Genomic DNA, 13035 nt, shown 5'->3' with positions numbered 1-13035 from the left:
ATTGTAACCATCCTGAAGCCTTTACAGGAAAATGCAATAATATTTATGAACACCTTCACAAGGCAATAAAAGTAAAGCTTTGATCTGTACTTGCTGCACGAAACCGTGGTGATAGTAAGACACAGATGGACAGGGAAAATTTGAAATCGAATTATAATAAATTCTTGGGTCTTTCGATATGAGCAGATTACTACAATAGAGAATTGGAAGGGATTTCAGCCGCTAATGTATGTAACCTGACAATGGAAGAAAAAAAAGAGAAAAAAAACATCTGAATGCTGTTGTGGCAACGAAAAATGTGAAAAATGAAGTCGATAAGTTTTTTTAAATTTAATTCTTAATGGTGAATGTTCCTTCAGAGTTTTTAAATTTAAAGATTCTGGGATGTTTTGGCTTTAATTTAAAATTTAATTCTTGTAGGCCTTTTCAAAAAATGAGTAAACTCGATCTTTTGCAGATTCAAAGTAAAATTATTAAAATTGTCACAAACTCTAAGTCTCATAATTGATTGAACACTAAAAATTCACGTTCTGAGCTTTAAATTTTGAAAATTTGTCAAAAATTTAAAGCAAATCTCGTCAATACTGCAAAATGTCGAAATCATAACTGCAGAAATGTAACATGAAATGAAATGATAACTGCTGAATTAAAACTAAAAACATTACATGAATTGTAACATTGAATTTCCTGTGTTTTAAAAATTTGTATTCAGCCTTTTCTCATTGTAAATTTAAGATTTAAATGAAATACTTTCAGTGATTTGAGCATAGTATAAAATAACAAGAAGTAGATGCAAAAGTAATTTTTAAATTTAAAATAAGATTCATTATGAATGTTGAACGAGACATGCGAAGACAAAAATGAAATTTATTTTGGTCAATACGGGAAAAACTATCTTAGCATTTTCCACCCGATCAGACTTGAATAAATCTCTCTCAAGATGAGATTGACTTTTTTAGATACATTTGTTTCGTTAAAAGACGTTTCGTTGAAATCTCTACTTGAATAAACGATAGACGAATATTCAGAAGGACTAATATGAAATAAAACAGTCAGAATCGTATGATTCACTCAATTGGATTTCAGTAAAAATGTCTATAAGATTCACTCCTCACAAAATTATTCAATTTACCAAGAAGTATTAATCGAATCTTTTAATTTCTTTAAATATTTTTCCGTTTTCCTTAACCTCTTCGAATATTACTGGTTTGGTCTAACATAACCTAACCAATTTTTTCATTGAATTCTTGCAATGCTGGGATTTTATTGTGAATTTGCAAAAATTTAAAATTCGAATTAAATTAAATGCTGAAATTAAAGCAATTTAAAAGTTATTACATGACTAGACGGCACTTTCGGCTACGGAAGCAGTAAGACCATCAAGTTTTATTTCAAACTCAAAAATTCATTTTCATTTATTAAATCTACTTATTTACCGAGTAAAAAAACCGAATGTTGAGACTCGAAATGTAAAATGTATTGAGTGAAATAGGTACATGGGTGATAAAAGGATGTCATGAGAAATACTAAATCTCTTAGGTTTTCGTTAAAATTTGCAGAAAACAATTCGCTTGAAATTAATATTGTATTTTCTGGAGTTTAATGGAAATCGAAATGAATGTTAAATGAACATAAATACCAGTTTTGAGACAATTTCAAGTTTCATGTAAATTTAAAAAAATGTTTACAGCAAAACACCCAATTGAATGTTTAAAATTTTTTCGTTTTTTAAAAATTTTACTACTGCAGCAAAAATCAACTTGAACAAAAAATTGTTTCAATAAAATTTAAATTTCGACTTATTAACAACCCTTAATTGTAAAAAAAAGTCTAATGTACCAGAAAATACTATTTGATAAAGTTTTAAATTCATTATAAATGGAAACTCAAAGCTACGAAATAAGATTTCAATTTTAGTCCAAAATCCCGGAGATAAAAAAAGATTGCCATTGTTAATAGCTTTACAGAAGAAATGAAATGCTGAAAATAAAATGAATTTTCAAAGTGTTATTCCAAGTCGTTCAATTTCACTGAATGGTCAGCTTTTACTTCTCTATTGGTGTAAATTGTACGGTTGGATGTAAAGATTGTTGACTCTGTATATTCATTTTGCCCTTCTCTCAATTTATTTCAGATATTCTGAGATTTTTAAAAAACGATCTCATGTAAGAAAACTCATCCATAGGACATTGAAGATTTTTTTGATTCGATGTTTTGACTTTTCAAACATTTATCACAGGCGACGAAGTAAAGTAAAGTTTTTTTCATTTTAGCCAGATTACTATTTGATGCCCTTTCTGGAGATTTTTTTGTTTCTCGTTTTTTTTAACCAAGAAGAGATTTCGAGTTTTGAATGAAAACTTGAAAGATTTTAAAAACTCAATGTTCACTTGCTACAAGCTATCATAACTTATTTATCGAATTGTTATGATCTTAATACCTTATTATAGATACAAAGACTTACAGCTATCGCTCCAACTGCGAATAACGTTTTCTGAAAAAATTCATTCAAAAGTTAAATTTACTCTTGAAAGATTCAGTTGAAAAATATGTATCGCAGTCGCATGGAATACTTTTCTGTACAAAAAATTCATCGTGGTTATTAGTACATCACTCAACGAAATGTCATTTTTTAAAATCAATTTACTTTTTAGTCCCCTTTACGATGACAGTATGTGAAGCACTTCTTCGCGTCTATCGCCTGGCAATTAAATTTGAAATAAAATTTTAAATTTAAATTCACGTTTTTTTCTCAAGTCAAAGTGATTTTTTTTCAAATTTTTGTCCAGGAAATGTCCAGTATTACCCTTCTTTCAATATTCAAATTTTTATAACTCGTTGACAAAATTTTCGTCAAATACCATAACGGTGCTTTCCGTCCTTACCAATCTGGTCGCCCAATAACCGTTGAACAATTTGCACGAAACATAATTCCCCAAATAATGCAAAAAGCGTTCAGCTGGTGAGAAACCGAAAGTCGGATATAATGGTTCTCCTAAAAACTTATCAGTCGAGATCTGATAGCAATAAAAACGTCCCTGAAGTTATTTATTTTAATTTAGTTTTTCTTTGTCGTTTTCCATTTAGGACTGGAAGCAGAGTTTTTGAATAAGATTTAAGTCTCTCAATGAATGACCTGAAGAAATTATCGCTCAGGTCACCTTTTCGTGTTCGACGGCCTTTATACTAGTCAAAATTACGATTCAGTATTGATTGTCATCAGGTTAACGGGGATTATACTTTGGATTAAAAATACAATCTACTCGGAAAAAATGAAGAAAATTTTCGATTTAATAGAAAATTTAGAATCTGAATTAACTATTGACAATTGTGTGATAACCAACTTAACGTTTACTCGATTACCAGTGATAAATCGTGTTTTAATGAAAGTATCATTAAAGTGCTCATCGGTAATAAAAGTTGGGAAACTCACCAGCAATATAATGGAAAAGAAAGATTTCTGAATCTCTTTACATTTCAATATAAAGTATCGTCAACTATTTGAGTTTTAAACGAAATATTTATTAGCAATTATAATAGCAATTTAAAACTTCTCCAGAGTTATCGACAAACAGTCTTTCAATTGCAAATTTCAGTCCATATGCCGTCTAACAGTCATTTTAAAACAATTGGGTTTCATGATCGAAAATTAAAACTATTCATCTACCGAGTAAAGAAACCGAATGGTGACTTTATTAGGAGAAAAAACATGGAGAATCACATAAGTACTTGGAAAAACTGAATAGTGTGTAAAGCACATTGGCATGAATATGAAAATCGTGAAAATGCGACTTTTGATATTGTTTTAGAAAGTGTTTCTTGATTGTTAAGAGTCACAACAAACACTGTTTCACATTTGAACATTGAAATTAAAATCTGGAACCCAAAGTGGATAAATGATCGTCTGAATAAGACTACCAGGTCACATCCTGTTAATCAGCGATGAAACGTGACCCGGAAAAAAGGTCAAATCTTTTGTAATTTACCAACATTTAATTAAATGTTGCGGTAACAACGAAATGCTTGTAACTGAAAAAAACTTTACCGTGAAGTCTAAAATAATATTTTAACTGAATCTTTTTTTCTGAGAATTTTTTTTTCGCTTTCAACTCATGACTTGAACATTTGAAAAAGGATTTTTAATCGAGTTTTTAAAACCTCAAAAGATAAAATAATAAAATAAACGTTTCTGATGCAAGCAAACTCGCGCAATCTTGAACACATTCTTACCTGCACAGATGTATTAATACTATCATTGGTGGTGAGAAACAGTAAACTGATTCATAATATCGATTGCCGATTTAGCTCATTTACTGCGAATAACCTCGTCTTTAAAGCAGGCTAAGCAGACAGAGCTTCACGCAACTTTTTAAAATAAAATGGGCAAAAATTAATTTAAAACAAGCGATGTTTTAACTCAAAGAGCTGCGTTATGAAATAAACCGACATTCGATAAGGCAAATGTAATCTTTTGTTGGGCAAAATGATCTATTTAACAGGTTAACCTTGATGTTTCTATAGGAGTAGCTTAACCCCTTCATATTATTCATTCGTATTAATAAATTGATTATTCCAATTGTACTGAACTTTTGGCTCAAGTGTTTAGAGTAACAATGTTCCGATACTTTATTCAGATTCAGATTTGCCTATTAAGTGCAACCAAGAACATCACTTAATTTGACGAAAACGAAAAGACAAAAATTTAAAAATTTAAAAGACGTTTGGGTTTCAATAAGCTGTTTTCAGTAACATGAATTTTGCATCTGAAATCAATTTTTATTTAAGTTTTAAATTCGAGACAACTTAAAGTCCATTTAATATCTGGCTGACTAGGAGATCCTGAAAATTAAAATTTCAAGTTCTCCAAAGTACTGTTTCATACCAACAAAAAATGAAAATAAAATTAAAATTGTTACCGTTGAATGGAGTTTAAATATGTAGTTGTCGATTTATTTAAGTTTTAAATTCGAGACAATTTGAAGTCTATTCTGGCTGACTAGGAGATCCAGAAAATTAAATTTTAAATTTTTCAGTGAAATTTAATGTGTCGATTTAAGATGGTTTTTGGCTTGATTTGATTTAAATTTTTGACAAAATATTTGAGGTTCCAGATTATCTTGATGAAAATCGCAATTTTTGAAATTGATTTAGCTTTGAATGCTTTCAGACTTTAGGCAAACTCGTGAAGTCTTATGGAAAAGAAGAGACTCAGGTAGACTACAAGATCTAATCGATAAAATCAAAGATCGACACATTCTACAGTAACAGGGTCTAGATAGATTCCAAGTAGTCCAACTTTAGATGTGATGCTGATTGCTAACGAGTTTTTTAGCTGAATTTTTTTCTCCGAAATTCTCTACTTTTTACATCTCGTTTTGGAAATATTTTTCCTAAATGCATTTCTTGGTGAAAATTTTTTATATCTTGGCATAACATGGTTTCAATATATCAACTATGGTAATTTTACGTTCGATCCATCGAACCATAAGGTTTAGGTTTGGTCTGATAGATAGCAGCTTTGTTGCTGTTAAAGGTTTTAAATGGAGACTCGAAAGCCTTTTTACTTGCTTTTGGTTAACATTCAATGTGTCAAGATATTTATTTTTATTTTTATTTTTCACTCGCTTGTGTTCAATGTGATGATATTATGTGTCAATGAGAGAATCCATTTCACCAAGTTTCCATTCTTAATCAAAGTTCAACCCTTTTCTTTATCATTAATTGTTCATTTTTTTCCTCTACATCTAATTGTCACTTCACGATGAACCTTTAATCACAATTTTGGTAAGTTTCATGTTTATCATTAAATGTAAATTGTCATTTACTTCAATTTTTACACACTTTTCAGAGTAATTTCACTCCCTGTCAGGTTGTTGTTCAGTTGAAATTTTCAAGTTTTCATGGATTATTTTTGCTCAAGGTTAATCAATTAGTTGATTTGAAATGGGCATTTATTCAGATTTAATTTAGATTTATTTACATTGTTAAGACTTGGTTAGATTTTCATTTTTTTCGTGTTTTTCTGAAATTTCTGATTCGATAAGTTGATGGGATTTTGAGTGTTTTTTTAGACTAAGGTTGAAAGGTTGTGCTTTTAAAATGCTAGTCGAGTTTACGATTTGTGTGTTTGACCGAATGTTTGCCAACGGACTTTTTTCCGTTCTATTTCGGTTGGAAAAGAGAGTTCGAACAAAAAAATGAATCCAATTGTTGATTGTGAGGTTGAATTAAGATTAATAGTGAATGCATTGATATATAATAAAATGTATGATAACTGGAAATTGTTGAGGGAATAATAAAAGATGTTGGCGACAAAATAGCGAAAGGTTGAGAAGGAAAGAGGAAAATATCGATCGATTATCGTGAATGGAAGAGGCAAGAGAAGAAAAGAAAGAAAAGAGAGAGAAAAAAATATACATTGAAGGTTAACTTGAAGAAAGAAGATGAAGAGAGAGAGAGAGAGAAATGGGGAAAAATGAAGTGACAGGAAGAAAGCAGAAAGATGATGCAGAAAGGCAGATGGAAACGGGCAAAGGGTCGCACTCAGTTCGGAGGGACAATAAAGAGAGGTTAGAGAGAAATCGAATGATAAGACAGAAGAAGAAGAAGAAAGAAAGAGAAGATAAAGTGTTTGTAAAAGTGAGACTAGGAAGAGATGAGAGAGAGGCAGATGTAAACGGGCAAAGGGTCACACAGTCTCCGAGGGACCAAATCGAGCGAAGAAAGAGAGAGAGAGAGAGAAGTGGTTATGATGATGAAAGTGAGAGACGAGTCTGACAACATGGCGCCCAATGAGAGTGAAGGAAACCGTTGATGAAATGGCGTGTGCCTTGCGTAAAAAAATATTGTTGAGCGTACGCGAAGCATTATCAATGATGTTTTATCAAAAATACCCAACCTTTTCTCTCTCTTTTCTTTCTCTTCTTTTCTCACTCTATTCTCCATCTTCATCATCATCATCTCTCTCTCTCATTTAACTCCCTGTTCGGTTGATCCCTTGGCTTTCTCTAGTCAGTTACTGTCTGTCAGTCATTGATTTTATTTCAACTCAACATTTACTCGATATCTACATGACACTAGAATATCATATCTTCATCTTTTCCATTTGTTTTTTTCTTCTCCTTCAATATTTTCCATTCCAAGTTTTGATTCAATGTAATTTACGTCTTTCTTTTCCTTCTTTAGAGTTTTATTGCCAATTCATTTGATATAACCAGTGAATAACCAGAACTTTAATGTTGACTCGAGTGTTGTTTTCCTTGATCCCAGTGTCTTTTTTTTCCTCTTGTTAAGTGACTTTCAATTTTTCCAAATAAAATTTCACTCTATATATAAAAACATGATTTCCTCCCTGTTGAAAGCCTTATGAAAAACTTCAAATGTCATGTTATTGTCATTGCCATACTCTCCGTGTTCACTGTGTATGTCTTGATGTTTCCTTTGATTATCATAAGGCACGCGGTGAATGCCAAGAGTTGTGGTTATCTTATTGATATGGACATGAACCAACAGGCGCTCAACATCATACCACCAACCAAGCATCAAGACCAAGCGTTAACCAAAAAAGTACCAGAAACCAAAGTCTAAGTATTGAACGAAACAAGAGAAAAATGATGAGAAAACGGAAAAGGATGATTAGATGAGAAAAGGTAAAATCTGTTTTAATGATAAACAGGATGAAAGTGCCCGTAAGGATGCTTCACTGTAATGCTTCGCAATAAGCTGAAGCCTTAGGAAAAAGATGAGGATGAAGATGGTAAGAAGAGAAAGAGAGAGAAAAAAGAGAGAAAAAAAAAGATTACCTTCATCTTGATCGTCTTTCCGTTTTTTTATCCTTCGCTTTTCCGTCTTATTTTTTGGTCTTTTTTTCTCCACTGCGCTTTTCATCAGATCTTCATCCAAAATGATCGCCATCTTCCTCCTCTTTTTCCAGTAATTATTATCCAATTGTATTGTTCCCTTTCCGTTTCTTCTTAGTACCTTCTGTCTTCCTTCGTCTTTTCCTTCTCTCTCCCCTAGACTCTCTCATCTTCCCTCTCTATCATCTTTTGTTGCTCTTCATTGTTACCCTTGATCCCTTATGTTTACCTTTTATCCGCACATTTGGCCTCTTTTAGCGCTCGGAAGCGCAGCCAAATTATTCAGCGAAACAAAAGGCAAGATATAAAAAAAACAAAACTGTCGATTGTTAGTTTAAGACTCGACTCGACCTGGATACTCTCCGTGTTCACTGTTTGCCTTCATGTAGAGCTTTGATTTATCATAAGGCACGCGGTGAATGCCAAGAGTTTGTGGTACTGACCAGCTAAAGACAGTTAACGCAATTGCCGCACAAGTGAGCAATTGTCCAACCGTGAGTATCAGACCATTTACCTTTACAGATACAATTCAAACTTCATCTGTCAACTGACTTGACTTTTGAGTTTGATCATTTTCAAAACATTCACTTTTCGACAGCAAATTTTCATTTATAAAGTTGATTCACTTTTTTTTCTCACATCATAATTTTGAGTCAACATTTGGCCCTTTTGTGATCACTCGATTCTCATAGGAATATTGCTCATTATCATTATGAAACTGGCCTCCAATTTTTTTTGTATTATGATTAACTTTCTTATCATTCTTGTATCCATAGTAATGAGTTTCAATTGCAACCTTACAATTGTTGTTAACCTACAAAAAAAAATCTATGGAATCGGTGATTACACTTTTACTCACGTTGTCAGCTTCAACCTTTCAATTTTTGGATTTCCAATGAAACTAGAGAGAAATGAAAATGTTGAAAATGCAACAATTAAATATCAACAAGTATTTCAACTTATATATTCAATTGTTCAAATTATTTAAGGTATTATTTGGGTTGCAGATGAAAGATGAAGGCAACTAATTATCTGAAACATTATATCATTAGTTTCAATAATGATCTGTATCTGTGAACATACAAGACTACCTTTTGGTTAACATGTTTGTCTGCAAATTAATCAATACAATTCACGACATTTTATAATCAATGGTCAACACAAACAATTGTTATAATTCAATTCTAATATCAATCAGTCCGCAAAAAAACATGAGCGCATTTTCACTCTGTGTGTCTATTTTACTCTATACGCTGTCTATTTGTGTCTATTTTCATCTACTGTTGGCTGATTTGGTTAACAATTTTGGGTTTACTCAAGATTGTTTGATGAGTGCAAAACCTTTTTTCGTGATTAATCAGACAAAATGAAAACGCTACAAATGATTAATTAGAAGAGAGTAAGGAGAATAGCTTTAAGCAAAAATTAATAAAAAAAGGTAGAAATAATGTTCACCTAAAAAAATAGACAGACAGGGAAAGAGAGAAAGAGAAAGTTGATTATTATTAGTATAATTAAATAGTGAGGGAGAAAACTTAATGCATTATAATGTGCAATTAACTTACAATCAAAGGAAAGTTAAAGTGAAAAGACTAAAGCTCGAAGAGGATTTATATTGTACATAAATAAGTACTGCTTTTTATACTATTCAAATGGCTGACTGTATCTATCAAGGTCTGTCTTTATCGTCTCCTCTGTCTATACCGGTTTTGTGATACTTTCAACGGTCCAAAAGATTCTCTTTCTCTATTTTCTGTATTAGTTTTTACTGTTCTTTCACACAGAATTTTAATATCACTCCCAATCCTCTCTACATATATATATATATGAATAATGTTAACCATTATTACTAATATATATGTGATCAGAAAGGCAAGGTTGATATTATTTTTACATTAACCTTAAGAAGTAAAAATGAATGCTTTTACAATATAAAAGCTGTAGTGTGTCTTCATTGAGAGTAAAGAGAGTCTAACAACTATAGCTAATTGATAAACAGTTACGATCGATAATTGGAAGAAAAGGTAAGGTTAAGGAAAGAGAGAAGATTCATCAAAATAAACGATGAAAGATAATGTATCAATGATTGAGTATTAAGCCTTAGAAGCCATCTTTTTTCTCCTTTTCCTCATTAATTCACAGATGATCCCTTGAAAGATTAAGATTGGTGATTGATTTGTAATTGGTGGTCATCACGAGTCCAAAAATTCTTTATCCTTAGGTTACTTTTATTTCAACTGAGACCAGATTGTTTGAAATATAATTATCAAAACCAAATCACTATTCCACTCGAGGTGAACCTATGGTAAGAGTCCAGCTGTTTGGGTATTTTAACAAAAGAAATCAAAATGAGATTTGGTTGGTAAGTTAATGGCACAAAACTGTGGACTTACCTAATTAAACTTGACCCATGCCATTAATGAACCCATGGTTTAAAAGGTAGCAAAAATAGCGTCCATATAGCGTTCACATAATTATTCAAATTCACACCAAGCTAAAAATAGTCAATCAAAGCTGGTTAGATCATAAGGTAAAGACACAATACAAAGGCAAACTTACATCAGTACAATTTACAGAGCAAAACGCAACCCCAGCTGGTTATAAACCCATTGATAACAAAGAAAAGGTCAAATAAACATCTAAAAGTGAAAATGAAATAACCAAGTAAATCATTGAATCAATCAAAAAAATGGTTAATTCAAAAATTAATCTTACCAGAAAATTTTGCAACAAAATCGCCATTCAACCCAAAAAGTTACAACCGCCATCTAACGGTACAAACATTAAACATTCTCTGCACTGTTAATGGAAAAGTTAATTCACTATTAAAATGATTAACAATTTTTAAAGGCAATTAAACATGAAACAATCAAACAATAGTCGAGTCCAATCTTAATAAGTCGAAATTTGAAAGTCAAATATTAACTGTAAATTTTCCGAATCATTTTTCAAGCTCAAAATTGCAAGCTTTGATCAAGTGAAGCTGAAAACAGTTAACAGATTTAGCCTTTTAAAATTAACCAACCAAATTAAACGGTGAACTTTACAATTAATGTTGAATGGAATGTAAAAGATAAAAAAAAGAGTCAAAAGGGTTGAGTTGTCCATTAAAGTTAGCAAATGAATTTGGATATTAAAATGAAGTGAAGAATGAAAAAAATGGCAAATTAATTAAAATGAAGTCACAATTTGCCAGGTTTGATAAAAATGGTTGCATTAAATTGCTGATTCAAAACTGGTAAAATGATGAAGTAAATTAGCTGATGAAAGCTGACCAAGAGTCAACAAATTGACTGGCAATTTGTGCTTCAAATTAGGTTCGAGGTTTGATTTTGTTTTTCAAGCGACAACAAATTTTGATTATTAATCTGATCATCAGGAATCAATGGTGTCCATCAATTGGTCACCTCATGTAGAGTCGCACATGATTGATGAGATAAACTCCAACCGAGCTTTGAATAAAGTTTACTCAAGTAAACCATTTTTTTGATTCCTTTACCGATTGTCACAATTAATGTTTGATGTTTGTTGATGTTTCACTCAACCTTTCAAAGCAACAATTTTTGAAATATAAACTTTAATTAATTTTCTTAATTTAATCAAATCTAATAACTTGTTTATTTACCTTTAATTTAATTTACCTTCACTTTTATATCTTGTCAACTCAACATTCATTTGTTTACCTTTTCACTATAATTGCAGATTCATTAAGGCAATGTTTACTCTCGTTGAAAGATGTTTGGCAAAAAAATGTTAAATTGTTGAGGCTTGATTGCTCCAAGAAAATTAAACACAACTTTGATTAAACCTTATTGAAACATTAATATTTAAGTGTGTAATTAATATTCATTATTTGGTGCAATTTACCAATCTTTGCATTTCTGGTAACTCTGAGATGAACAAAGGTTTTGTGTGTAAATTGTCCGTTTGTTAAGGCTCAGATCATCTGGCTAGTTGGCATTATTATTGTTGAAGTTGGTAAAATGTAAAACATGGTTAAGTTGATAATAGTTATTGTTGAGCGCAAATTAGCCACCCTTGGCTTAAGGCTTTCCAGGACAGCTTTCCGACTCGAGCCAGGAATCGTATTAACAGACTATTTTGCATTGCTATTGTAACGCGAAACTGATACAATCTGATAAAAAAATGGAGGGACAAACATTTTGGGTTAACTTTACCAAAGAGTATTGTTGGTTACAAGCCTTTTGATAGACCAAAGCTGTCTCCAGCAAAATGATGATTAATGTGAATAATAAATTTGATTTCATTCTAATATTAGTCCCACTTGCACAGCCTTGTAAGATTGCCGTTAACCTGAACCGTTAAATTTACAAAAAGTGTCTCTTCAAACCAAATGCTGCAAGTTGAGTTATGAAAAAGCCTCATTGGTCTCATCTGCATAGCTACTGTTTCTGGTAACTTTAAGACTCGACATTCACCGATTATCATTAATTTTGCTTTTCATTATAAAATGAATTATCAACATTAATATTGTAAAATCTTTGATCTCAGATCTGTGCGAAGGGCTAAACGAAGAGGTTTGAAGATCACTTAAACTGCAAGTCTAGCGATGGATGGATGGAATGGTTTGAAATGTGTTTTTATAAAAATCATTTGATTTCTTTTGAGTAACAAAACCTGGAAAATTTGAAGCTCTAAATGTAACTGATGAATGAGATTAGATTTGACAAATTTTACTCAAACACCGTCATTAGACTAATGAACAACTCTGAAACTGATGAGTTAACGTTTTCTCGACTCATCAGTTTACATTATTAAGTGATTGTTGATAAACTAAAATATTGATCATGAAAATGATCATTTCTTTTGACTGCAAGTTGACATAACATTTGAAAGCATTTCGTTAAAAACGGACATTTATTGAACAAAGCCATTTGAACAATAATAATGAGCCAAAAAACGCATAAAAGGTGATTTGATTTTCGGAATGAATAGCAAAAGCAAAAAGAAAAAAGAATAATAAAAGAAGAAGAAAAACTGGTTTTAATAAAGTGGATCCAATAGTGGATTGAGATTGACACAGATTTTGGGGTGAAAAATGTTGCTTTTGTTATCATGAAAACATTGAAAGATGTTGAAAGGTACACACAGATCTTGGTCTCTCAATGTGATATATACTTTGGTATGTTTGTTAATATGATCATCTTTTATTGCG

At 31.4% G+C, this 13035-nt stretch overlaps 1 long non-coding RNA gene across 4 annotated transcripts; it reads right to left on the bottom strand.

The window, feature by feature from the left end:
* Window positions 1-289: 289 nt before the first annotated feature.
* Window positions 290-10830, bottom strand: LOC107363311 (uncharacterized). Of its 4 annotated transcripts, XR_016200100.1 has the most exons (6): window positions 10575-10830; window positions 10419-10498; window positions 10253-10353; window positions 9425-10176; window positions 7803-9314; window positions 290-7583 (listed from the first exon to the last, which is right to left on the bottom strand). It is a non-coding gene; the product is annotated as an uncharacterized LOC107363311 (long non-coding RNA). The 4 variants fall into 4 exon arrangements; XR_001568853.3 differs by having other exon boundaries at window positions 7803-10176; XR_001568854.3 differs by lacking the exon at window positions 10575-10830 and having other exon boundaries at window positions 10419-10568.
* Between the last annotated feature and the right edge of the window lie 2205 nt (window positions 10831-13035).

Source organism: Tetranychus urticae, chromosome 3 (genome assembly GCF_039701765.1).
Source record: "Tetranychus urticae isolate SD_2017Ah chromosome 3, NJAU_TeUrti_SD_1.0, whole genome shotgun sequence".
Classification (NCBI taxonomy): Eukaryota; Metazoa; Arthropoda; class Arachnida; order Trombidiformes; family Tetranychidae; genus Tetranychus; species Tetranychus urticae.
This window is presented reverse-complemented; position numbering and strand designations above follow the sequence as displayed.